General features: G+C 36.2%; 1 protein-coding gene across 2 annotated transcripts in view; it reads right to left on the bottom strand.

The window, feature by feature from the left end:
* Nucleotides 1–24,409, bottom strand: part of Nsd3 (nuclear receptor binding SET domain protein 3) — a 107,980-nt gene extending 83,571 nt beyond the window's left edge. Inside the window, exon 1 of one of the 2 annotated variants that reach the window (XM_027939300.2) lies at nt 23,975–24,409. The gene's annotated coding sequence lies outside the window, so the exon portion shown is untranslated. The remainder of the gene's footprint in view (nt 1–23,974) is intronic. The other variant, XM_027939299.2, reaches the window with a different exon arrangement.
* Between the last annotated feature and the right edge of the window lie 3,528 nt (nt 24,410–27,937).

The following is a 27,937-nucleotide window of genomic DNA, read 5'->3' as shown; positions in this document are numbered from 1 at the left end:
GAAGTTGCAATCCTCCTGCCTCAGTCTCCTGAGTAACTGGGATTACAGACATTGCCACCATGCCCAGCTGAAATACACATTTTTAAAAATATTTTTTTTAAGATTTTTTTTTGGTGGACACAATATCTTTATTTTATATTTATGTGGTGCTGAGGATCGAACCCAGTGCCTCGTGCATGCTAGGCAAGCACTCTACCACTGAGCCACAACCCCAGCCTGAAATACACATTTTTAAAACTCAACAAAATCCAGTAGCTACTAAATATGCAGAAGCAAAAGTCAATTTCTACCCTCTCACTAATAATATTCTTTCTTTACAAGTCATGGGTTATTTTTTTAAAATCCTTTTTTTTAGTTGTAGATGGATATGATACCTTTATTTTTATTTATTTTATTTTAATGTGGTACTGAGGATCAAACCCAGGGCCCCAAATGTGCTAGGCGAGTGCTCTACCACTGAGCCACAACCCTAGCCCCTATGGGTTCTTTTTAATCATAGTTTAACCTCACCCTCCACCCCACCTCAAAAAAGATGAGTGTAGGGGACTGTGGCGGGGGGGGGGAGAAAGAAAGAAAGAACCAACCAACCACCTGCTTCTAAGAATCAGACCACACTTCTACAACTCCAAAAAGGAAATGAGTAACAATGTTTACCTTACATTCATTAAAAGTAACTAGAATTGATAATATCTAATCTAGCTCCTTATTATAGATAAATAGCAATAACCAAATTTGATACAGTGATTATACAATGCAATGTCAATCTATGAAACAAAATGAATCCTGTTTGAAAACTTTTGTCAGAGACAAATGGAATTGGTTGTTAGATTTATTTTTGACACCTGCCTGTATGTCCAGCCACCTCTTCTGGTGCTTCATCTCCCCCAATCTTGCCCTCCATTTCCCTATCCTTTGGCAGAGAAAAATTTACACTAGATTGGATTACAATACTTAAGATTCTGCCCACAAACAAAATAAAATGCTTTTAATGGCATCCAAGTGTTACACATTGGCAGTTATAGCTATCTAAAAAAAAGTTTTAGCCATTATGATATAGAAACATTATTTCTGACTGAAATTTGATCACTTTCTTTCTTTCAATTTGTTAAATTTTATGGTAATGAAAATATCTGAACTTTTCAGACTTTAAGGCTATTTTATATAATGACATTACCTCTATGGATACTTAACAAATTTTTAGTTTTCCTGTGGCTTTTTTACTGAAAATTTGAGGATGTCAAAATTATAAGGTTTGATAAGACTGCTGGTCAAACATGGAATCATTTAAAGTGGTATATTATCATTCTGGTTAAGGCTGCTGAAAGTTTAAGGTTATTATTTAAGGGAAAACATTTTCCTGAATGACTTCTCAGCAATCATACTAATAAAACATCCTTCCACAAATGCTTACAGCACATTAATATGTAAATAAATGTCATATAATAGAAACCTTATCTGGGTATTTTGACTTAAAGGTACTTTCCAAGATAGTCTTTTAAAAAGAACTAAATTGCTAATTTCTGGGTTCAACTAGAAAATCTGCTTGCTTAAAAATACAAATTCAAGAGAATATATTCCCTTAAATCATGTTTTTGTTTTAATTTAAGAGATAAGTCTTGCATGTTGTGTAAGCTGGCCTCAAAACTCTAGGCTTCAGCATTCTCCTGCCTCAGCTCCTGAAAGCTGGGACTATAGGTACATGCTACCATGCCAGGCCTCATGTCATTTTTATATAATTAATGACAATGTGCATCGAAACACAAGTAGTCTTGGCTCCATCTATATATTATGAACTTGAGATGTATCAAAGGATGTTCCTTTCTGAAACAGGACTCACTACATGACTCAACTAAGCAAAAGCATAATACTAATCAGGCATGGTGGTGCATTCTTGTAATCCCAGTTATTTGAGAGGCTAGAGCAGGAGGATCTAAATTTGAGGTAACTGAGGGGCATACTTCTTAAAGCCCACTCCATGGATGTGCTTATGAATGTTGATGGTGCATTCCCACTTCACCACCTGTTGATGGCAGAGATACCCTTCTTCTGACCACCCTTCTTTGCAGGGGCCATTCTGCTGGACCCATGATGGAAAAGTTTTTCCTATTTTCTTAAAGTCACAGTAATATTCCTACAGAATGTGTCCTAATAACTTATCAATTTTACTCACTTTAAATAGGAACCAAAAGGCCATGTATTGAATTATTCCATTTATGTGAAATGTCTAGAATAGGCAAACTCATATAGGCAGAAGGATGATTACTGGTTGCCAAGAGCTGGGAAGAAGGAATGAATGAAGGGTGACTGCTAATAGGTAAGAGTATCTTGCTGGGGTGATAAAATGTTCTGGAATTAGATAGTGGTGATGGTTGTGCAACCTTGTGAGTATACTAAAAGTCACTAAATTGTATATTTTAATATATGCATTATATCTCTATAAAAAAAAAAATGCTCGGGCTGGCATTGTGGTTCAGTGGTAGAGTGCTTGCCTAGCATGTGTGAGGCACTGGGTTTGATTCTCAGCACCACATATAAACAAAATAAAAGTCTACTAACTAAAAAAAATTTTTTTAAATAAATAAATATGGGGGCTGGGGATGTGACTTAGTAGTAGAGCACTTGCCTAGCACATGTGAGGCACTGGGTTTGATTCTTAGCACCACATAAAAATAAATAAAGATTCTGTGTTCATCTACAACTAAAAAGATATATTTTTTAAAAAAAATACTGATTTGGCCAAATGTGGTAGCACAAACCTGTAACCCTCGTGACTTTGAAGGCTCAGGCAGGAGGATTGCAAGTCAAGTCCACCTCAACAACTTAGTGAGACCCTATCTCAAAGTGAAAATTTAAAAAGGCTGAGGATGTAGCTCAGTGGTAGAGCACCCTGGAGTTCAATCCCTAGTACCACCCCTGGCAAATTTACTGATTTGTACATACGTTTTAAATGCACTTAAAATAAGAAGTTTTATGAATATTATTAAGCTATAGTAATTAAAAGGTGAGATACTGGAAAGGGATAGAAAAATGAAAGGGAGTAAGATCCTACACAAAGATCCAAGCTTATATGGCGGTGGCCCATGACAGAAGCAGTACTACAGAGGAGTGAGGAAAAGAAAAGATTCAAAGAATGGTATACAACTGCTTATCCACACAGAATAAAAATTTTTTTAGATACTCACCATATTAATATACCAACCCCAGGTGGATTTAAAGACCTAATGTAAAAATAAAACTTTAAAACTTTTAAGAAAAAACAGAAACATAAAACAGGAGATCTTCATCCACTTGGGGAGTTAAAGAATTTCTTAAATAATACATAAAGAGTACAAAACATAAAGGAAGTGAGACTGATGAAATCGACAACATTCATTTAAAAAGCTGTAGGACAATAAACAACACATAGCGAAAGACAAGCCCACAGACTGGGAGAAGATGACTGCAAAGCTGGTTTCCACCCTCCAACTTTCTTCCAAACTTGCCCACTTCCTCCTATGTTCACTACCTCTGCCTTCTCATTTCTCATCTTGATTAGAACAACAGTTTCCTAACTGATCTTCATGCTTCCAATGTTGTCCACCTTCAATCTACCCTTCACGCATCAACAGTATGTAAAAACAAAATACAATTTAAAATTTATAACACCCCATGGCTCTCCATGCCACAGCATAAATCCCAAAAGTGGAAAGCCCTTCATGATTTGACCCCTACCTGTATGTCCAGCCACCTCTTCTGGTGCTTCAGCTCCCTCAGTCTTGCCCTCCACCTTTCTAGTACTTTTTCTCTTTCCCATTGGTCTTTAAGATTTTATTCAGACGTGTAAACACAGAAAGGAGCTTTTCTAGACCACCCCTCAGTCTCAGACACCTGTTAAAGCTAGGTCAAGTATCCCCTTCTAATGGCACAGCATCTTACCTATATTTCCACCACAGTACTAAATACGTTCTTTTTTTTTAACTTAGCAAATATTTATTGAGCAGCTACTATGTGTCAATAGCTATGTTAGTAGATAAAAATAAAAATAAAAGAGGACAGAGCATTAAGGATAGTGGGGGAAATACATTAATATCAAACCATCACATAAATCAATATAAAATCCCCCTATGATACTAAATGCATTCTTTAGAGCCATCTTGTCATAAAAGAAAGGTAGGGGTGTGTGTGTGTGTGTGTGTGTGTGTGTTTGTATATACACATGCATGTGCGTGTGTAAGTGAACATAATCTCAAAACACCTGTAAAAGAAATAACAGTAAAATACTACATCAATTCTGGATACCAGGGCTGGGGATGTGGCTCAAGCGGTAGCACGCTCGCCTGGCATGCGTGCGGTCCGGATTCGATCCTCAGCACCACATACAAACAAAGATGTTGTGTCTGCCAAAAACTAAAAAATAATAAATATTAAAAATTCTCTCTCTTTAAAAAAAAAATCTGGATACCAGATTCTGTCTACTACCTGCCTTCTGTAGGCAAAGGCAAGGTTGGGTTGGGGTTCATGGCAGCTCTTCCTTCCCTTCTATTCCATTGCAGCTATAATGGGGAGACCATAAATTATAGTCAGGTTGTCCCCACCCCCAACCTATTCAGGCTTTTCTAATAAAATAAATATTTATTGAATAGAAACTGAGCTAAACACTAAAGTTATAGGCCTGAAAATTCAGACAAGGTCCCTGAAATCATACAACTCACGATATTACTGGCGAGAGAAAGGCAATAAAGGAGAAGTGCTGGAGATGAGGTTCAGAAATCACTTGGTAAGATTCATGTTTTCATTTCACACAGAGTGCCTGTATTATGTCAAGTCATGAGCACTAGAGATAAAAGATAACAAGATAGAGTCCCTGCTGACAGAAGGGGACAAATGCCCTGAATAACAAAGGCAAACATCCAGGGTTGAAAAGCTGGGGGATGTGGGGTAGGGAGAGGATGCAAGGGATCTCACATTTCCAGGCTTATGAAGCAAGTCCTAAGCTGAGGTAGAAGGGAGAAGAGCTCCCTTCCAAAGACTAAATGTAAACCCTTACCTAAGAGTTTCAGTTAAGAACTTTCTTGGCTTCCTACTATCACAAGTTCCAAATGATCTAGATTTTTGAAGGGCTTTTCTTGATGATGTAAAACCAAATTACAAGCACTTAATGAAAGCACACTATATAACTTGGGGAAATAAAAACAATTTAGATATTAGAGAATATGGAGATAACTACAGTGCCTGCCTGGCACATTATCAATAAAGAAGTCAATCCTAAACAGAAGGGACTATTACAGTAAGGGGCCACAGGATTGGGTTAACAATTTAAATATTTTAAGATGAGCTAACACCATTAAGTAACTAGTATTACTGAAGTGTCACAGATGGTTAACAATATGAATTTAGAACTGATTCTAAAGATATTCTTTTCTGCAGTATGATTATTCATGTGTCCAACACAAAACCAAACTGGCAGCAGGTAATTAGGTCACTAAAAATAAAGCAAAACAAAAAAATTTGCCCCAATTATTTTTAATTTTTTTTGGTACTGGGGATTGAACCCAGGGTTGCTTTACCACTCATCTCCAGATGTTATTATTACTATTATTATTTTTTGAGACAGGGTCTCGCTAAGTTGTTAAGGGTATCACTAAGTTGCCCAGGCTGGCCTTGAACTTGAGATCCTCCTGCCTCAGCCTTCTGAGTCGCTGGGATTACAGGCATGTACCACCATGCCTGGCTGCCCCAATTATTTTTAAGCTTTGTTAAAAGCTTCAGTATTTAGGGTTTTAAAAATTATTTTATTTTATTTTTTAAAGAGAGAGAGAGAGAGACAGAGAGAATTTTTTAATATTTATTTTTTAGTTTTCGGCGGACACAACATCTTTGTTTGTATGTGGTGCTGAGGATCGAACCCGGGCCTCATGCATGCCAGGCGAGCGCGCTACCGCTTGAGCCACATCCCCAGCCCCTAAAAATTATTTTAGTAAGTAATATCTTCTACTCTAATTCTATTTTTTTGAAAAAAAATCAGTCTTTATTCTATAATGCAGATAAACTGAAATTACAACTAGAAAGTTAAGTAAGTAGATCCAATAATTCTAAACTTTTCTGAGAATATTTGGTTTCTTTTAAAATTTATTTATTCACTCTAATTCATTGTACACAATTACAGCACAACTTTCATTTCTCTGTTGTACACAAAGTAGGATTGCGCACAAGTGCATTCATACATCATTACCTAGGGTAATGTTGTCCATCTCATTCCACCATCTTTCCTGCCCTTATCCCCCCTCCCCAGTCCTCCCACGCCTTTGCCCAATCACAGTTCCTCCATTTTTCCCATGCCCCCCCATTATGTATCAGCATCCACTTATCAGAGCGAACATTCAGCGTTTGGTTCTAATTTTATTTTTAAGTGTTGGAAATACAGAGTGTAAACATATCACCACCCAAGAGTCATAAACTGACAAGAAATCTTTTTCCAAGAAACTTCAAACATTTAAATAACAAGACTTAACATATTTTCTACTATAAATCTAATAATAATTCTACAGACATGTATAAACTAATGATATTATAATTCATATTTTCTCAAACATTGGGTATGTTATGACATGAAGCTTTCTCTTTTGTATTAGTGTATAGAAGTTACAGTCACTGTTAATATGATGAGGAAAAACTGTCACAATGTTATTACTGTTGAACATAATATAAGAAGAATCTTGAACTCTAATAAAATGTCTTCCCTTTCTGTATCACTTACAACTAATACAAAACCTAACTTAAGCACAAAACCAATTTATATTAGAATGTCATACTATATTTGAGGTGTCTTTGAGAGTAGCATTACAGTTCACAAAATCATCAAATGTTCAAACAACTGAAATTTATACTTATCTTTAATTTCCAAAACAAAGTGTAGCAGTTCCTTTTTCAGTCATGGAAACAAACAAAACCACTTCAATTCTAACAAGGAACTGTTAGAATTCTTAGTATACCCCTAGTATAATAAGTGAAGGAAGAAAGCTGATAAATGAATACAGGGAAGGTAGAAAACACAATCCTGCAATGAAGATAGTATCCTATATTATTACGATCAATGTAATCACAAGGATCCTTATAAATGAAAAGGGAAGGAAAGAGAATCAGAGAGAGATTTGAAGATTCAATGCTGCTGGCTTTGAAAGCAGAGAAGTGGACAATAAGCCAATAAATATGAGTGAACTCTAAAAGGAGGAGAAGCAAGGAAAGAAATTCTCCCCCAGAGCCTCCAGAAGGAACACTACCTTGATTTTAGCCCATCGAGTACTATGTTTGATATCTAGAATCTAAGATAATATATTTGCATTGTTTTAGTCACTAAATTTGTTGTAACTTGTCACAGCAGCAATAGGGTTTTTTTTTTCCTGAAAACATTTCTACTAGCTTTGTTTTTTTTTTTTTAGTTTCACAAACACTCCTGTAAGGTATGTAATAGGGAGAAGACCTAAAAATAGAGATATCATTTTAAAAAGAAGTCTTACTCCATCACAACATTAAATAGTCCTACATATAGATACAAATATGCTAATGTGACCACAATTTGTCCCTGGATCTCTAAGAGCCATTTAAATTTAATAACTGCTAGGGGGCTACTGTCACTTTTCACACATGTGAAAGGATAAAAAATGATTTTTTTCTCTTTTCACTGACACAGTCACTGCTGCTTTCCATGCTCAGGAGTTTACTTTCATTCTAGTTATGGACCTGATACAAATAATACAATGGCAGTAAAGCTGTAACTATGCATGAGATGATAATGCAGTGGGTCCTTACTAGTAAAATACTTATTACACTTAGAATTTTCAATTTTTGCCAACCAAAATTTCTGGGCCATGATGGATTTTGTAGCTGATTTTCACAAAAATACGTAGGTAGAAAGGAGATCCTATAGTCATAAAACAGCTATATAGTAAGAATTGTTTTTAAAAAGTCTGTTGGTTTAAATCTATAATAGTCACAATTAAAAACAAAGCCTCTCATAGCCATCCCAAAGATCTCTATTAAGCCAACATTTTTTCTAATGGGTAATCTCTAAGTGGAAATTTATTTTTCTAAAATTAATAATGTACAAGTTCCCTAAATAAAGAGGCTTTTGTTCACATGTTAAATCATTATTTATTCAAAAATATAACTCGAATAGTTGGGTAGAAACAAAATCCTTTCCATTTTTATCATGTGGCAAAACAAAAAACAAAAAACTGGAGTTCCCAAGTTTTTTTTTTTTTTTAAATTGAACCAGAAGTGCTTTACCACTGAGCTACATCCCAGGCCTTTTTAATTTCCTTTTTTAAAGACAGGGTCTCACTAAATTGCTGAGGCTGGCTTCAAACTTGAAATCTTTCTACCCTAACCTCCTGAATTATTGGGATTACAGGCATGTGCCACCATGTCTGGCTCCCCAGAGAAATTTTTCTATACTAAAATCATTCTAACCTAACCAGCATGAATTACCCATGCCAACACTACCATGACAATCAAAAGCTAAGTCCCACCTTGCCTATTTCCAGACTCAATGCTACGTTATATATTTTATTCTTCATAGACTCCTATTTCTGTTTTTTTGTGACATGGTCCATTACTGGACATCAGCCACGTACCAGACCATCTTCTAAGTCCTGAGAAATCAAAAGAAATAAGATTCTGGTCTCATGGAGCTAAAATAAACAAAAAAATTTCAGATAGTGATAACAGGGTATTATGTTACACTGACTGGTATTTAAAAGGACTAATGGAATCAAAGTCATTCATATAGAAGGTTGGAAAAAGAAGCATAGAAGTCATCATCAGGCAACATTTTTATTTCCTTTTGAGCTTGCTCCGTCGTAAGTTTCTGAGGTATGGCTATAGTAAAAAGGCTTTATAGTTCAATCAAGTATTTCATGTGATATAGAGTTTAAACCTTAAATATAATCTAACCATAACTAGACCAAAATATACTGAAATGAAGGCAATGCATTCTGCATTTAAATCATTTTGTTGGTCAGAACTCTATAGTCTGCTAACAGCTACACTGATTTAAAATAATTTAAAAAAATACTCTAGCTTTCAAAAATAACTATTACTAATAAGTTGTTTCCTGTAAATAGTTGTATTCCCTGAGATAGTGAGCATTTTGGAAAAATAAGATTTTAAAAATCCAATCTCTCTCTCTCTCTCTCTCACACACACACACACACACAAACACGGTAATCACTACAGCAAAGAATATAACAATATGTTCACTTTCGTTAATTATTTCATTTTATTTTTTCCTGTTACAGGGGATTGAACCCAGGGGCACTTTATCACACAGCTACATCCCAGCCCTTTTTAAATTATTTATTTATTTATTTAGATCAGGTCTTGCTAAGTTGCTATGGTTGTCCTTAAACTTAAAATCCTCCTGCTTCAGCCTCCCAAGCTGCTGGGATTATAAGCGTGCACCACTGTGCCAGGTCTCTTCTTTTATTTTCTTTTACTAGGAACATCTAAATCCGTGATAGCCACATATGGCTATTTAAACAAAATTAAATTAAATTATAATCCTTAATAGTGCTAGCCATATTTCAGGTATTAAATATCAACATGTGGTTAGTATTGGTCAGCAAACATGCAGAATACTTCCATCACTGCAGAAAATTTTACTAGGCATGGGGCTGGGGTTGTGGCTCAGTGGTAGAGCGCTTGCCTAGCACATGTGATGCCCTGGGTTCGATCCTCAGAACCACATAAAAACTAAGTAAAAAAAAATAACGGTATTGTGTCAACTACAACTAAAAAATATTTTTTAGAAATTTTTATTAGACAGTGATGACCTACATTATTTTTCAAATTTGATCTTACAAAAATATCCTTAAAAAAGCTTATGAAAAGGGGCTGGGGTTGTGGCTCAGTGGTAAAGCATTTGCCTGGCATGTGTGAGGCTCTGGGTTCAATCCTTAGCACTGCATATAAATAAATAAATAAAATAAAAGGTCCACTGATAACTATGATGCAAGAAATAAATCACATGAGAGGAAGTTTAACAATCAGATCTATATACTAGAATAAGAAAAACTCATGGGTTGGAGTTGTAGCTCAGTGGTAGAGCACTTGCCTTGCAAGAGTGAGGCACTGGGTTCGATCCTAGCACCACATAAAAACAAATAAAGGCACTGAGTCCATATACAACTAAAAAAAATTTAAGAAAGAAAGAAAAACTCACGTAAAACCAGGGACAAATAAAATGTCCACTGAGTAACAGTACATACCCAATCACTGATATTATAGTCATTTGATTTGAATTTTAATTCCCACTCTGCTTCTCTATTATAGCTGTATATTTTGAGCAGCTATAACATATTTGGGCTCCCATTTTTATTTATTTATTTGTTTGTTTGTTTACTTTTTAGTTGTAGTTGGACACAATACCTTTATTTTATTTATTTATTTTTATGTGGTGCTGAGGATAGAACCCAGGGCCTTGCATGAGCTAGGTGAGCGCTCTACTACTGAGCCACAATCCCAGCCCTGGGCTCTCATTTATAGTCAATAAGGGAAGTATAAAGCACATGACCAGGATATCTGAAATGACCCCAAACAATGGAAAGATGGGCTGCAATTCCTCCTGGATAGCTTGACAAGAATATACATGGTTTAAAAAATTAACTTTAAGACTTACCTACTATTTTAACATTATCTAAGAATAGCCTTAATTTGCAGTATTAAACAATTAAATTCACAACCAATGCTTACATACATAAATAAGAACCTAAAGAATAAAATCAGCATATTCACTGTAACTGTCTTTATGCCACTGTCTGATTAAGCAAGGTGTTAGATAAGTTGCACATTTGCTTCTAATTTTTAAATTTTTTTTCTTAGTTTAAACTACTAATAGAGCAAAAATATTTTTAAGAGTATAACTGAACTACTACTCCACAATCTGTTCAACTTTAGTGTTATCATCCCAAATATTTTCTGAAACTTTCAATCAAAATTTTCCACTAAAAATGTGTCAAAGACGTTAAAATACCCTGTATTAGGAAGTAGCCTGCATCAAGTGGAACATCATTAGTTAAGATACAAAACAAAACCTTGCTAAATTTAACCATAAACCCTGTCACTAAATTCAATCACAGTTCTCACTTAACTAAGATTCCATTAAGTTACAAAACATCTCAGGTTGCTTTGTAGTTCTTATTTTTTCCTGACTAAACCACATTACTACTGAACTACTTTATACTAATACAAAACTTACTAGTAAAACACCCTGTTTCCCTTATCTATCCGGTTTAACCTCAACTGTTTTCACTTTGTTCTTGACCACACCCAACAACAACAGACATGGTATTACCACTTACAGAAAATGTATATTAAGTTATTTTCCGTTCTCTTACAGCAAGGGTACTGGCTCACTCTGAAAATTACTACAAATTAAGTAACTTTTATCAGTCATCTTGTACCAGTCATTAAGAAATCTAGTAAACTAACAAGTTCATCCACATATTTTCCTACCCTTTCCCCCAACAAACTCTTACATTAAAAATAGTTTCTAAAACTGATTCTTTAAAAAAAAAAAAACTTTTGCTTTGTCTTTATATACTGGGGATTGAACCCAGGGGTGCTTTACTATTAAGCTACATTCCCCAGTCTTTTTTTTTTGAGACAGTGTCTCCCTAAGTTGCTGAGGGACTTACTAATTTGCTGAGGCTGGCCTCAAACTAGTGATCTTCCTGCCTCAGCCTCCTGAGCTGCAGAGATCCCACACATGTGCCAGCATGCCCAGCTTGGTTCTTAAAATTTTCAAGATAGTTGAATTTTACTTTATCTTGGAGTCTCCATTCTCCACAAGGCAAAAATAGAACATACAATAAAACTATGTGTATTTTAAGGTACTAAGCAATTTATCATATATAAAATTATAATTTACTAAGATTTTATTTCCTATAACAACGACTTTGGGTGTTTTTTGTTTGTTTTTGTTGATGCTCTGTTTTGTTTTGGTTCATCGGCTTTATCTTTTTAGTATTTTAAGTTCTATTGTATTCATTATTTTTTAAAGTAAGCAATAAAAGGACATTTGAACTTCATATCATATATTCAAATTTTACATCATTTTACATACATTTGTTTTATCAGAATCCTAAGCTTTGGTGTAGCTAGAGCCACCACAAAGTTGTAATAACAACAGTGAAGTAAATTTGGACTGGAAAGTTAACTTCATGTTCATACTTGTACCAGCATGAATTTATTTTACAACTGAGAAACACCCACATAACCCATGCAAAGATGCTCTTCAAGCATTAGTTAACATTTAACTTATAATTTCTACGAAAGTAAGAAAGTAAACTTACTTAGGTTAGGCAACTAAGTTTATTTCTTCATTTATTAAATATAAACATATAGACCATATATACAAGTTTATTTTTTGGATGTCTGTCTGTCTCTCTCTCTCCCCCCCCACACACAAAGAGAGAATAAATGCATAAATGCAAGAAAGAGCTTTTTTTTTTTTTTTTTTTTTTTGGTGGCATTAGGGATCAAATCCAGTCTTCTTTGAGCATGCTAGGAAAGCACTCTACACTGAGCTATATTCCCATGCCCACTGTATACATTTCCACTTCTGGAAACAAAACACTTACTATTATTATTATCAATTACATGCCTGGTACAATTCTTGGCCCATTTTAACACTTCCAATTCAAATTCCTATAAATTTCATCTCTATTTACAGATGAGAATATTGATCCTCAATGATAAAGTGAAGTAGAAGAACTCATTCCACTGCCCACCTAATTAAAAAAAAAAAAGAAAAAAAAATAGTCATGCTAACTGGTTAAAACAAACAGAACTATAGTACAACTTTCAGGGGTTAATGTCAGAGCAAAGCAAACTTCTCTTGATTAAAAGAAAGCCATACTTTAATAAGATGCCAAGTCCACTACAGTGAAATATAGGTAGAAGACATTTTCTAAAGTATTTCAAAATCAAACTTGATTTTTTTTTAAAGAGAGAGTGAGAGAGAGAGAATTTAATATTTATTTTTTAGTATTTGGCGGACACAACATCTTTGTATGTGGTGCTGGGGATCGAACCCGGGCAGCACTCATGCCAGGTGAGCGCAGTACCGCTTGAGCCACATCCCCAGCCCACAAACTTGAATTTTTTTTAAAAAAAACTTATTGTAAGCCACATACAAGTTCTTTCAGTAAAGATATCTTGACTGGACAAGAAAATTATTTTGTAATTTAAAAAGCTACTGCATACACTGCTTCATAAGATAAAAATTTTTACTTGCATATCAGGTTTTCTTAATACAGGACATATGGGTATCTTTTTTTCTAAGAATTTTCTAACATCTCACTCATAAATGTATTTAAAGTATGTGTCACACATGTTCTTGTGTACTGAACATGTTCTTGTGTACTTTGACCTGTAATATTTTTTCTGAGACGGGTCTTACTATGTTGCCTCAGGCTGGTCTCCAACTTCTGGGCTCAAGCAATCCTTCTGCCTCAGCCTCCCAAGAAGCTGGAATTACAGGTGTGTGCCACTGTGCCTTTTTGTACTATACTTTAATACAAAAGTGTACTAAAGTGTAGTACAAAAAATAGCTACAGAATATAGCTATGAATAGCCCAGAGTATGACACATACTTGTTACTCTACCCACTCAGGAGACTGAGGCAGGAAGATCACAAGTTAGAGGCCAGCCTCAGTAACTTAGGGAGACCCTGTCTTCAAAAAAAAAGTGGCAGGGGTTCAGGAGGGGGAAGCAGTGCTGGAGATGTAGCTCAGTGGTAAAGCACTCTTCTACCATGTGCAAGGCCCTGGGTGCATATAAATAACTTGCAGTTCTTAAAACAAAGACTTTAATATTATCAGGAATTTAATTAGGGTTAAACTTTTCTAGAAATATTCTAAAATGGACTGTGCTGATGGTTATACAATTCTGTAACTATACTAAATCCCAGTGAGTTATATATTTTAAATGGGTAACTGTATGGAAAGTGAATTATAACTCAATGAAGTATTACAGGTTGAAGACTGGGGTTGTAGGTCAGTGGCAGAGCACTTGCCTCACACAAGTGAGGCACTGGGTTCTATCCTCAGCACCACATAAAAATAAACAAAATAAAGATATTGGGTCCATGTATGACTAAAAAAAATATTTTAAAAAATTTTAAATACAGGTTGAACTTTTTTTTTTTTTTTTGGTACTAGAGATTGAACCCAGTTAAGCACCACTGAGCCACATCCTCAGGACCCACTCCCCACCTTTTTTTTTTTTTTTAATTTTGAAACAAGATCTCACTAAGCTTCTTAGGCCCCTTCTAAATTTCTGAGGCTAGCTTTGAACTTGAGATCCTCCTGTCTGAGCCTCCCATATTGCTAGGATTATAGGCATGTGCTATTGCACCAGGCCAGGTTAACATTCTTAATCCAAAAATTTTGAAATCCAAAATGCTCCAAAATCTAAAACTTTATTAGTACTGACCTAAAGCCAGAAGTGGAAAATTCCACACCTGACTTCATGTAGAACAGGTTGTATTCAAAATACAGGTGCAACCAAACATATTATATAAAATTACCTTTAGGGCAAGGGACATAGATCAGTGTTGGAACTCATGCTTAGCATGTGCAAGTCCCTGGATTCCACTCCCAGTACCACAAAAAACAAAACATTAACAAAAAACCATTTGGGCTATATGTATGAGGTACATATAAAACATAAATGAATTCTGTGTTAAGACTTAGGTCTTATCCTCAACATATCTCACCATGTACATGCAAATATTCCAAAATCCGAAAAATGTGAAACACTTCTGACCTCAAGCATTTGGCATAGGGAAACTGAACCTGTATTTTAAAAAACTTTTCTTGGACAGCAATTTGGAAATATGTATGAAAAGCTTTTGAAATGTTCATGTATCTTTTAAGCAATTCTGGTTCTAGGAATTTATTGTAATAAAACAATCAAGTGTTAGATTTTTTTTTAATGTAAAAGTATGTTGATAAAATTGCCGTATGCAAAAATTATAAAGTGCCTAATACTATCAATAGAAAAATGATAAACAGATTATAGAATACCAATATAAAGAAATTATATCAGTGTTTTTGTTTTTTTAAATACATTTATTTACTTTAAAAATATCTTTATTTAATTTAATTAATTTTTTATTTTATTTATTTATTTTTTTGGTATTAGGGATTGAACTCAGGGGCACTCAACCACTGAACCACATCCCCAGCCTTATTTTGTATTTTATTTAGAGACAGGGTCTCACTGAGTTGCTAAGGGCCATTGCTGAGGCTGGCTTTGAACTCATAATTCTCCTGTCTCAGCCTCCCGAAAAAATGTTTATTTTTATGTGGTGCTGAGGATTGAATTCAATGCCTCACATGTGCAATGCCTCTGCCACTAAGCCAAAACCACAGCCCCTATTTTATTTACTTTTATGTGGTACAGAGGATCAAACCCAGTGCCTCCTATGTGCTAGGCAAGCACTCTAACACTGAGCTACAACCTAAGCCCCTATATGTCAGTTTTTACAAATGCAATCTCAAAACATATTATTTCATAGTATTTTAAACAATGAAACATGTTATAAAATATTATGATTATATAATTTTAATTTTGTAAAAGAAAATATATACATAGATAAGAAAAACTACTGGAAGGATATACAACAAAATATTAATAGTAGTTCCAGTTGAGAGGGTTTCAGGTGATTTTAATTTTCTTTATATCTTACTGATTTTCCATTTCTATATAAAATAATCTTTTAATAACTTAAATATAACAAATGTTATTTTAAAACCTAGTACCCACTTTAGAAAAATTCAAGTTTCCAACCAAAAAATGAAAATGGGACCATCAGCATTTCTCAGAAGTTTTATGTGTATGTGTGCATATGTGTGAATACATATGCATACACATGAATATTCACCTAAACACCTTAATTTTATTAACCAATAAGATAAATTCTAATGATCAAGTCTTAATGGTATAGGTGGGAGCAACACAGAAACCATAAGGTAACTAAAAGTCTATTAACTCTACTTCCTACACAAAACCAAATTTATGTTTTTTAAAATAATTATCAAATAGAGCTTTCTTACATATAAGAAAATTCAACACATGTCCATCTAAAAAGATTTAAAATCATTATCTATCATCTTTGCTGGGGAGAAATTAACAAGGAACATATTTAAACTTCAGTAGAAGTGTAAATAAAAAAAATTCTATTACATAACAGAAAAGAATTCAAAGATACAGTAGAGCAAAGAAAGAAGTTTCTTAACCCCAATCTAATGTAAAATACTACATTATAAAATGCATTTGGATGGCTAGGGCTATAGCTCAGTGGTAGAGCACCTGCCTTGCATGTGTGAGGCACCAGGTTTGATCCTCAGCACCACATAAAAATAAAAAGTAAAGATACTATGACCATTTACAACTAAAAAAAATATTTTTGAAAATAAATAAATTTTAAAAATGCATTTAGATGATCCTGCAGCAATTATAAAGAGAGGATAGTTTAAAGTGACAAAATTATAATAACCAAATAAAATTTTAATTTACACATGCAGAAGAATTATAAAAATGTCCTTCTCAAAGTCTATATTGTAGAGGTTTATGAAATACTGTATTGAGCTGGTAGTGAAAGGGGGGAAAAAAGCATTCAACATTTTCTGCTATTATAATCCTTGAAAGTCAACATTAACTTTTCTAAACATGTAAAAAAGCCATCTAGAAGGTCAGAAAAGCACACACAATCCAGAAATTTTCCCAAGCTCAAAAGAAAATTGATTCACCCAGCCAAATTATAGGAAAGGGAAGATTCAAGAGGCACCATGGGCCAGCTATGGTGGTGCGTGGCTGTTAATTCCAAAGACTTGGAAGGCTGAGGCAGGATGATTCCAAGTTCAAGGTCAGCCTCAGCAACACTGCCAGGCTCTAAGCAACTTATCGAGACCCTGTCCCAAAGTAAAAATTTAAAAACACTGGGGAGATGGCTCAGTGGTTAATCTCCCTTGGGTTCAATCACTGGTACCAAAAAAAAAAAAAAAAAGGGACAAAGCTAGCCTCAGCAACTTAGTGAAGTCCTAAGCACCTAAGTGTGACCCTCTGTCTCTAAATTAAAAAAAAAAGATATATATATATACACACACACACATACATATATGTATATGGACATATATATAAATATATATATACATGGACTGCAGATGTAGCTTAATAGTTTAGCGCCCCTGAGTTCAATCTCATTATAATATCAAGAAAGAAAAAAAAAAAGAACTTTCTTCTGGGACTCAGTATTATGTTTTATTCCACATTCATAATTAAAGCACTTAGATTTCAAATTACTAAGTATCTACAATGTTAGGAAGCTGCTTTTAAAAAATTACCCAGATATTCATTTGGCAGTAACAATTATAAACTTGTTATACTATTTATGAGTTTGCGGGTATAGCTCAGTGCTACAGCATGGCTTAGCACATAAGAGGTCCTGGGTTTGATCCTTAGCACCACAAATAACAATAATAAAGATAATCCTTAAAACTGGTTATTCCATTTTTATATTTGCTGACCCTTTGTGGTTATGAATTTTTCAGATCCTTATGATTAAAAAGAAAAATAGAACATTAGCATACTTTTATCCCCAAAGTCCTACTGCCACCAAGGCAGGACAAACTGAACCAACAAGATGCCTATGCAGGTTTGCTTAAAGGACTTATTACCCAAGTGATAGTTACACAATGTTCATTTTCTCATTATTTGTTTATACTGAACATTTGGGTCTTAAAATGCATTTCTTTATTAATGTTATGTTAAACAACTTCAAAAAGGTTGTAAAATGCCTATTTTTTATTTGTGTTTGTTTTTTGCATACGGCTTTCATTAGAGTCTACATTTAAGAGAGCTTAGGTAACGCAAGACTTACAAACACAATATTATCTTGGCAATGGCCAAAATGCCACGAGGCAAGTCTCCATGTGCTCTTAACATCAGATCAATTTGATAAATTTTGTTCATCCATGAGATCCCAGGAAGCTACCCACTTCATAAATTTAAAATGTCTACCTATATATTTTAGAAAGTACACATATAATTCGTAACCAAGTAAGAAAAAACATGCCCTATGGTAGAAAAATACTTATTACTTAATGTTTAGTTATCTATTAAAATAAAAACACAAGCTATGAAGAAAAAGGACACATATTCTTTTAAAAAAATTTTAAGTAATGTAAAAACTTATATATATGACAGTCTCTTTGGCCTGACAAGTCCCTCAAGTCTGTTTCATCCATTATTGAGTTAAACACTGTGCTTTTCAATTTCATTAAAATAAACTAAAAAACTTGAGTTATTATGAGAGAATTTTATCAATATCTCAGAAAATTCCATGTAAAATGTAAGATGTTAAGTAATGTTTTCAGTGTTACATATGGTTAAAACAGAAACTATATGTATGTAAATTCTTTTTCATTTTCCTATTCATTTTCTCAACATACTCTATGATGATTAAGATCCATATCTGAAATTTTAAAATAAGCCAAAAATTCTTTTTCAAAGAGCTTTTTAAATTCAAAATCTTGTTGATAAGCATGTCTTTAGGAATAACAAAACACATCATGTAAAAACTGAACATTCTCTAAATTCACAGTATTTAAAATTTTATGGCTTTTACATTCTTTTCATGCCGTACTAGCAGGCACAACATACTATAGAAGTGTTCAGAGTATTTATTTATTAAGTACTTACCAAGATCAACAGTAAAAATAAAAACCATACTGTATGTTTTAAAAAAATATTAGGTGGGGCTGGGGTTGTAGCTCATTGGTAGAGCTTTTGCCTAACATGTGAGGCACTGGGTTTGATTCTCAGCACTACGTATAAATAAATAAAACAAAGATCCATTGACAAATAAAAAATGTATGTGTGTGTGTGTGTGTGTGTGTACACATAGTAGTCTTAGCATAATCTATTCCTTAAATTTACCCTTATTAATATTGATAAAAAAATTAGCCAGCAGAAGGAAAGCTTGCCATTTATTTCAAAACTCAAATGCTGGGTATGTTGTTTATTAACAACAACAACAACAAAAGTCATATTAGTGTCTTCTTAAAAAAAAAAATAGACTGATTTTTTCCTAAAGGAACAATAAAAACAGTATTGCACTGAGAAACAGATTTTATGGATAGATACCAAATTCTAAAAAAACTTTAATAATTTTAATTTCTTCAGTGTCTACAATACAAGACTATTTTGTTGTTGTTGCTGTTTAAAAAAATAAATAAATAAAACCAGGGCTGGGGTTGTGGCTCAGCGGTAGAGCGTTTGCCTCACACATGCAACATGCTGAGTTCGATCCTCAGTACCACATAAAAATAAATAAGTGAAATAAAGGTACTGTATCCAACTACAACTAAAAAATAAATATTTTTTAAAAATAAAATAAAACCAATGAGTAAGCATCCATGGTAACCTGTTTTCTTCTTTTTTGGGGGGTGGACTGGGGATTGAACATGACCACTGAGCCACATCCCCAGCCTTATTTTGTATTTTATTTAGAGACAGGGTCTCACTGAGTTGCTCAGCACCTTGCTTTTGCTGAGGCTGGCTTTGAACTCCAAATCCTCCTGCGCCACTGGGATTACAGGCATGCGCCACCATGCCCAGCTCTATTTTCTTCTTGATAGGCAAAAATAATTTAAAACTAAGCAAAGTAATCAACATTATATGCTAAGCTTTTTTTAAACTTGTTACCTTTTTATAATTTTTAAGTTGTGTAAATGAACACAATATCTTTATTATTATTATTTTAATATTTATTTTTAGTTGGACATAATATCTTTATTTATTTATTTTTATGTGGTGCTGAGGATCGAACCCAGGGCCTCGCAAGTGCTAGGTGAGCGCTCTAACTCTGAGCCACAACCCCAGCCCCTTATTATTATTTTTTTAATGTGGTGCTTAGAATTGAACACAGTGCCTACATGTACTAGACAAGCACTCTACCACTGAGCCAGAAGCCCATTCATCCCTAAATTTGTTTTCAATGAGGCATTTTTAGCTCATTTTAAAAAACTTATCGGTGTCACAATTTTCTTTCTAGGATCACGATTAAATTTTGTTTTCTAATTCAGTTCACTGCTATGTCACTGACAACTGTATTGAAACAGGAAAAATTCTGACAAAAACCACTTTATTACAAACTCCAAGATAACTTGAACACAATTCATTTATTCATGTAAAAATATTGTGTATATGTTATATGTGCCTGATGAACAAAGTATGAAAAAAATAAAGCAAGATCCCTTGCTTCACTGCAACTTACTTTCCTCAAACTAATTATACTAACTTTGAAATATGCCCCTTCATCTTGAGCTTTCATAGACAACTCAAATACTTTCACAGTAAAATAATGTGGTGTGGTATAAAGACCCAAGTAACAGGTTACCAAAGCCTTGGGTTTAACTTTTATAAGATTCAGTTTTCTCTTTTGAAAAATAAGATAGTGTATTATCTCTCTTCCATTTGAACAGACAGGAATGTAATTCAGATTCAGCTATATTACTTATAATAGCAAAAACATGTTAGCAACCTAAATGTTAATATTCCAAATAATTAAATACTATATGACCCTTTATAAAAAGCTGTAGGTCCACGTATGCCAATTTTAAAAGATGTCCCAGACATCCTATTAAAACAAAAAAGCAAAATGCAGATAGTATGTACTTCAAGAGAAATACACAAATAAGTGCATGGAAATTCTCTAGATGGAGAAACAAAAAACTTCAAAATAGTTAAAGTAGTAATCAGGGCTGCTATTTTTTAAATTTCTTGAAAATGTTGAAAGTAACAAACATACTATTTTTATGGTTTTTAAAAATAAATTTCTTAGGTTTGCTGATCCAGGTTCTATACCTGTGTTCAAATACTTGCTTTGCTGACATTCCAAAAAATAACAAAACGACCATGAATGGTCTTTTAGGATGGAACCAGTCTTCAAAGAATTTTTAAATGTTTCAATGTTATTTAATTACTTAACCTCAGCTTCTCCATCTGTAAAAATGGGTTAAAAGTATTAAGCTCATACAACCATCAGGAGGATAAAAGGAAATCACTGTAAGAGGACAAATGTTACCAGCTATGATTATTATCAGATCTGAAAGTTAATTCAATGTTCATCAATATTAGTTTCCTCTATCCAAAACTCATTCAATCTGATCAGCATACTAGAGCACATTGGTTAATTTACAGTTAAAAAAAAAAATAAAAAATACACAGGTGGGCTGATGATCAAAAAAATTAGAGCAAAGTTTGGGTTTCTGTTGTTATCTGACTTGAGTAGCCTTCTTCATTGAATGGATACCTGGGCAAGGAACCAGAATATTCATGATGGCTCATTTAAGTTTCATGTGTTTTTTTAAATTTCATTTTAACATGCAATGATTGCTTATTTTCTTAAAAAGTATGGCATTGATAGTTCATGCACATAATTTGCAAACTTAATTATAAATAACGCCAATCAAGGGGGCTGGGGCTGTAGCTCAGTGGTAGAGCGCCTGCCTTTCAAGTGTAAGGCCCTAGATTCGATCCTCAGCACCACATAAAAATAAATAAAGATATTGTGTCCATCTACATCTAAAAAAATTTTAAAAGTTAAAAAAATAATGTCAATCAAATGGGAAACACAAATAAGAAATCTCCATGAACATAAATTAAAAAAAAAAACATGCTGAATGGCCTTTTAGAATGGAACTTATCTTCAAAGAATTTCAAAAAATTCAGGCTTTATGCTATGAACACAGTACTCTCAGAAAGTACCACTTTAACAACATTCATTTTAATTTTCCCAACAAACCAAGAACACATCCGAAACTTCTCCAAAACAACTGAGAGGACATTACTATTAAAATAGATTAAATCAATATGTAGTAGAATTGGATTCAGTCCATCATATTACAATTTTAATAGAACTTCCAGGTACCAGAGAACAATCTGACCATCAATGTGATGGGTTAAAGTTTTGATTACCTCAATTACAATTATAAATCAAAAGCAAAAGGTCATGAACACTTTTTAATCTTTTCAATATGAAAATAAAATAGGCTCCACCTCATACTAATTGATCTACTATAAATTTGTCAGGATTTAAATCTTTAGAGAAGCAACAACTTCTAATCACAACAGTAGTTACATTTGAATACATTAGAATTACCTTATCTTTCATGAGAGTTACCAGAACTTCCCATCAAAAAAAGAAAGAAAAAAAAAATAAAAGAAAAGAAACTGGCAACTCAATGAGGCTCTAATAACTGCCTGCCTACTTCATAGATCATTGCACTGTGCTGAACTGGCATTTGGAGACTACATTGAGATAGCAGCATGAAGGCAAAGGGAGGAGTTGAGGAAAAGAGTTTATTTTTAAAAAATAGAAATCACTATTCTTAACACACCTATCCTTTGATAGCTATCAGAAATACCCTTTTAAAATACAGACATTCTTATTTTTCAACATTCAAAATATAGCAAGCAAATAATCTATCACAAGTGGATCTCCCTAGCCCTTCTTACCCACACACAGTGTTTTGCCAAGCGCACAGCCCCAAGTAAAAAAAAAAAAACCAACGCAATTTCCTTGTTTACTTAAAGAATTGCAGAAAACATGTAGACCGCTTCTAAGGCTTCTGAAACCAATCAATATTCAAAGGACTTTTCACGATCATGTCTGAAATATGACGGTAGTAATGATTCCTTCAACTAGTAAAAATCTAGTTTCAAATTTACAAAAAGGGTTAAATTTTACACTGCAATTCATCAGTATGTCTTGTTTGCAACCAGAAAAGGGAAGGGGGTGGGCAGCAAAACACACAAGATGGAAAACATCACTACCTCCTTTGCTGGTTATGAATAACTGTAAATGATCCAAGAGGTAAGGGAAAAGAGTTCATGAATAGAAAGAAGGGGGGTTAACAATGTGAGCTGGCCCCTTCCAGATTTACATTGATGTCGGAAAGAAAAAGGAATTTATTTACACTGCAGTGCCTGGCAGCAAACATGGCTGCCCCTGCCCCCTTTAAATCTGAATAGTCCTCACTCTCTCACCAAAATCATCATATTATGGCCATGTCTCTCCCTGTCTCCTTACCATAACACAAACACATCTCCTCTTCCCTCAAAACAGTAACACCCACACCTCCCCCATTTCACAACAATCACAACCCCATAACCACTAGCTTCTCTATTCTATAGCCTTGAAATAGGCACAGAATACACACAAATATAGGAACAAAAGGCTTTCCTTTCTAACACTTTAACAACCCCCTTCCCTTTTCCTCCCACTATGTGACGCTTGGTGGATCGTTCTCATCCCTTCCAACATTCAGTTAATTTCCTTCTCTAATCCAATCCTATGTCTTCCAGTTTCCTGCGTCTATTTCCTATCCTCCTATTGCATTCTGTCTCAATCATTTCTCATCCCTTTTTCTAAACCACTTCATTTTCTTATTTCTCCCTTGATTCCCATAAGATGCCCCATTTCCCCATCAAATTCCATCCCTTTCCCCCAGCCTCTTCTAGTTCCCACACTACACCCCCAGACCTCCCTATTTCGTAGTCCACTCGGGTCTCTAATCTTCTCCAAATCTAACTCTTCTTTCTCTGCCCCTCCCCGGTTCCTATCTTTATCCCCGCCCCCATCCTACCTTTACTCCCAATTCTCAGCTCAGCGCCACTACATCCCTAATCCCAATCCTACCTCCCCTGCCCCACCCCCCAATTCCCTCCACACCCCTCATCCTGCCATCTGCTCTTCCTTCTAGACTACCCTTGAACCCTTTCAGGCCACCCGCTTCTCCTCCCATTCCTGAGTCTCTATCCCTACTGGTGCCCCATCCTTAGATAGCCCCCACCCCATCTTTCCGTCCTCGGCACTTCCGTGCAACACACACACACACACACACACACACACACACACTTACTTTACCTTCAGTTTGTTCCATTCTAACCCCTGTGTCAGTACGATCACAGGAGAGACACGGAGGCCCGGAATGGGGCTGGGGTGCCGACAGCTGCCGGGGCCGCGGGGGGAGGAGACGGAACCAAGCTAGGCCGCATGAAATCCCCGGACTAGATTTCCCCCGCGCCGGACGCCTCTGCCATGGCGGCCGGCACCGAGGACTGCCACGGCCGGACCGGGCCGGGCACGCTGAAGGGAGGAGGAAGGCTGCGGGAGGTGGGTGGGAAGGGGAAGTGGCGGGACAGGGATCGTCGAGCAGCCACTGGTGCCAGAGAGGAGCTGTGGCGGGCGGTCCAACCGGGGCAGCAGGGTCCTCGAGTTCCACTCAGAATTCTCACGCCTGTCCGCAGCGACCTGTGCACAGCCCCCTCGGCCTCCGCCTCCGTGCTGGCCGCTGCCGCCCGCTCCCGCTGCCCGCTCCCGCCGCCGTCGCCGCCGCCGCGCACAAAGCCCCCCCACCCCCGACTCTCGGGGCGCCGCCGCCGCCAAATCCTCAGCCCCTCATTGGCCGCGCGCCGCGGCGCCTGCCGGGAAATGCAGTCCCAGGTTTGGGGTACAGGGGGCGAAAGGAGGAAGAGGCTCGTCAGCCCAGGGAGGAGAGAGGCGGGAGCTAGAACCTGCAGAGCGAACGGCGCGAGAGTGTCTAGACCAGACAGGAGACCGCGGGCGATAAGGCAAAGGGTCAGGAAAGAATGATGCGAAAGGGCTGGAATGCAAATGAAACTAGAAGTCAGGGGGGCGGGTTAGGGTTGGTCCTGAGGCAAAACTGTAGTTGTGCGTGTTCTTTGATACTTATTAGATAACACTTATTAAACACCATGTGGTACTCCTCGGACTGGCACAAACGAGTATCTAGTTAAGAAGACCAGGAAAAAGCGTAACGACTCAGAGCTTTCTTGGCTGTCTCTGTCCGACAGCTGTCAGGGAAGCGCGCCCTAGTCCACGAGGGTCTGCAGCCGGAAGCACTGGTAGCAGTTTAGGACTTAAATCGGGGGATGGGGCAGTCTCTTTTTCGGCCCTGGGTGCGAGTGTCGCATGGTCTTCAGTCTACAAGCATCAGAAGGCCTGGGCGGCGTCCCCGTTTTGCTCAGGAAGCGCCCCGACCTCCCTAGAGCAGGCACCGGGCCCGCACGTCTTCTTCCTGCTTGCACTGGGGCCCGGAGGCTTGTGGGTAGACAGCAGGACGTCAGCGCCGACTGCATCCCAGACTGCCAGGGCCAGAAAGCGCCCGGTGCCAGTCACGTGCCCGGGCCCTTGCCGCTCTGGCCAGACCTTCACACTCAGTGACGCTAAAGCGTTTGCCCTAGACCACTCACATAATAAGAAGAGGGACAGGGCGGTAATGCTCCGTAAACCTCTTGCCCTTCCCATTCTAGGAAAATATGTAAAACAATGGAAGGTTTTTAGGTGTGTGACAAAGTAAACGAGTCTTACAGGAGCGTGCAGATGTAGTTATTTCCTGGAGCCTGGGTAATGACTTAGAACGTTGCAGCACGGAAACATGAACGTACAAAGGAAACACAGGCAGCAATCAGATGAGGAAACCAATATGAAGTCCGCGGTCTGTTCTGGGAACTATAAAGTTATATCATTACTAGGCGTCATGCTTTTGATAGGCATTGTAGTGCTCTATTTGGTACCATTACAAGAAATTCTTTATCATCTTTAAATTAGAAGATTCCTACACGTCAGTTATTATTATTTTGGTAATGGAAATTGAACACAGGGTGCCTTACCACTGAGCTGCTTCTTATTTTTTTTTTGTTTTGGGACAGGTTCTCCCTAAGTTGCTGAGGGACTCCCTAAATTTCTCAGACTGTCCTCAAACCTGCAATCCTCCTGCCTCAGCTTCCTAAGTTGCTGGAGTTACAGGTGTGGCTTTCCAGCACAGATCAATTATTTTAATGGGCACTAATTATCTATTAGTTTGTTAATCCTGTAAGGCTGATATTGTGCATTAAGAGTTCCCATTCCTATTCATCTCTGTTAATTTTATTTATTTTGAGTTGGATTCTCACTATGTTGCCCAGCCTGGCCTGCTCCTGGGCTCAAGCAAAGCTCCTGCGTCGGCCTCCCAAGCTGGGACTAAAGGGAACACCACAACCCAGAACTTTAAACTATTTTTAAACCTACACTTTGTGTAATATCAAAGTTAAATGAATCCATAAAACACATTTTTATTATAAATATGTCTCTTAAAAACAGATAGCTTAAGGGAGCCACCTTAGTCACTTGATTCTATCTCCTGGTAAGGGGCTAAATTTGTCTTTTTTTTTTTCCTATGTTCCTCTCTGCCTCTATCCTCCTTTTTCAATCTGCCTGTAACCTCCATGCTTTGTAGATAAACTATCATCTTGACCGGGTACCTGGATTTTCCCCTTGAGGAGAATTTTGTAAATTGTCCCCAGGGATTCTATTTTAGCCAGCTTCTAATAGCTATGATGACAATAAAAGTTTAAACTTGATATTATGTGAAGTAGATGCATGTGGTCTTCTCTGCAAAACATTAAGAATGCAGATAATATTTAGGGAAATGAGCACTAAAAGTAACAATTCACATTTTCATCATCTAACATCTTCTGAGGTTTAGTATATGCTTACTCTTCTCCATAGTAAAGGAGCAGACAGTTAATCAAGACAGAAATCTGAAACAGTTCTCTGAGCCATAGTTATAGGGAAAAGTTTTTTTAGTTTCTCTTTTGATGATTTTATTCAAAAACTCCTTAAATATCAAATCATGTATCCTGAAAGTCAAAGAAATTGCCAAGCTTGATAATAGGAAAAAACAGACATTACTTTGAACAAATGGATTTCAGTAAGAAGGGTTTTTAACCCTTCACTCTTTTAGAATAGAGTTGCTGACATAAGGCGGTGGTAGAAAACCTAGCTCATCTTTCAAATGCTAGGCATGGAATTGTTCATCTGGTTTATGAATACTTAATGAGTTTCACTGTGCCTGGTTATAAGTGAATACAATACATGAATAGGAATATTTCCTAGTATAAAATGTCTCCCAGTGAACCAGGGGCGAATATTTTTGGATCCTTTATAATGTTTTCCAGAAAAGTATGTGTTTATGGTAAAACAGTGGTTAATTTGTGAAATCAATATGAAAGTTATACCTATATTTTAAAATTCAAAATTTACCCTCGTGAATTTTCAGGGACGGAAAGGTAAAGGAGGGAAGCCTTGTAGATTTTAATTCTAGTAAACATAGAACGTGAAGTGAAACCTTCGTGTGGAAAGTTAGGCATCAGATATGCACAAGGGGACCTCTAGTGGCCAAACTGATAAGTTTTGCCTATTTAACAGTTGAATCGTTTGGTTATTAGCTGAAAAATGCTTTGTGGATTAAAAGCGGTTTGCACTTCTTACTGAAATTTAATACCCGCCATCTTTCATTCTTACAAATGTGCTGCCCAGATGAGTAAAGTATGTAGCCGGTTTACATGCGAAGAGAAGGTGTTCTTTTCGAGAAAGCGATTCCTTGCTGTCTGGTGTTAGGGTAAAGCCACTAAAATTGTTCTCTTCCTTTAAAAGATCAAATGGATAAGAAGAGATAACTGGGGAACAAGAATATTTCTAGATCGTTCTCTTTTCCAAGATGGCTCAGTTTCACATTTTAGGAACCGAAGTGCCCCCTGAACCTGCAGCGCATACGTAATTTCACAGCCCATATAATGTACATTTTAAATATAGAGATTTCTACACAAACTACTGATTATAAGCAACGCCTGTTAAAGAGAACATTTATAAAGCAAAGATTTTTTAGTGGAATCCAGTTTTCCACGTGCAGCTTTCACAGCATTCCAACCTTGGGCCTGGGGGTGGGGGAGAAGCCCTTCTGCCACCCACTACCTCTTCCCGGCTCAAGTCCCCGTAGGCAGTTTTGGAGTTAGAGGGGGGCGAGGGCAGAAGGGAGAATACACC

The sequence above is a fragment of the Marmota flaviventris genome, chromosome 3 (assembly GCF_047511675.1).
Source record: "Marmota flaviventris isolate mMarFla1 chromosome 3, mMarFla1.hap1, whole genome shotgun sequence".
NCBI classification, from domain to species: domain Eukaryota; kingdom Metazoa; phylum Chordata; class Mammalia; order Rodentia; family Sciuridae; genus Marmota; species Marmota flaviventris.
Note: the sequence above shows the minus strand (reverse complement) of the source record. Positions and strands in the feature narration are given on the sequence as shown.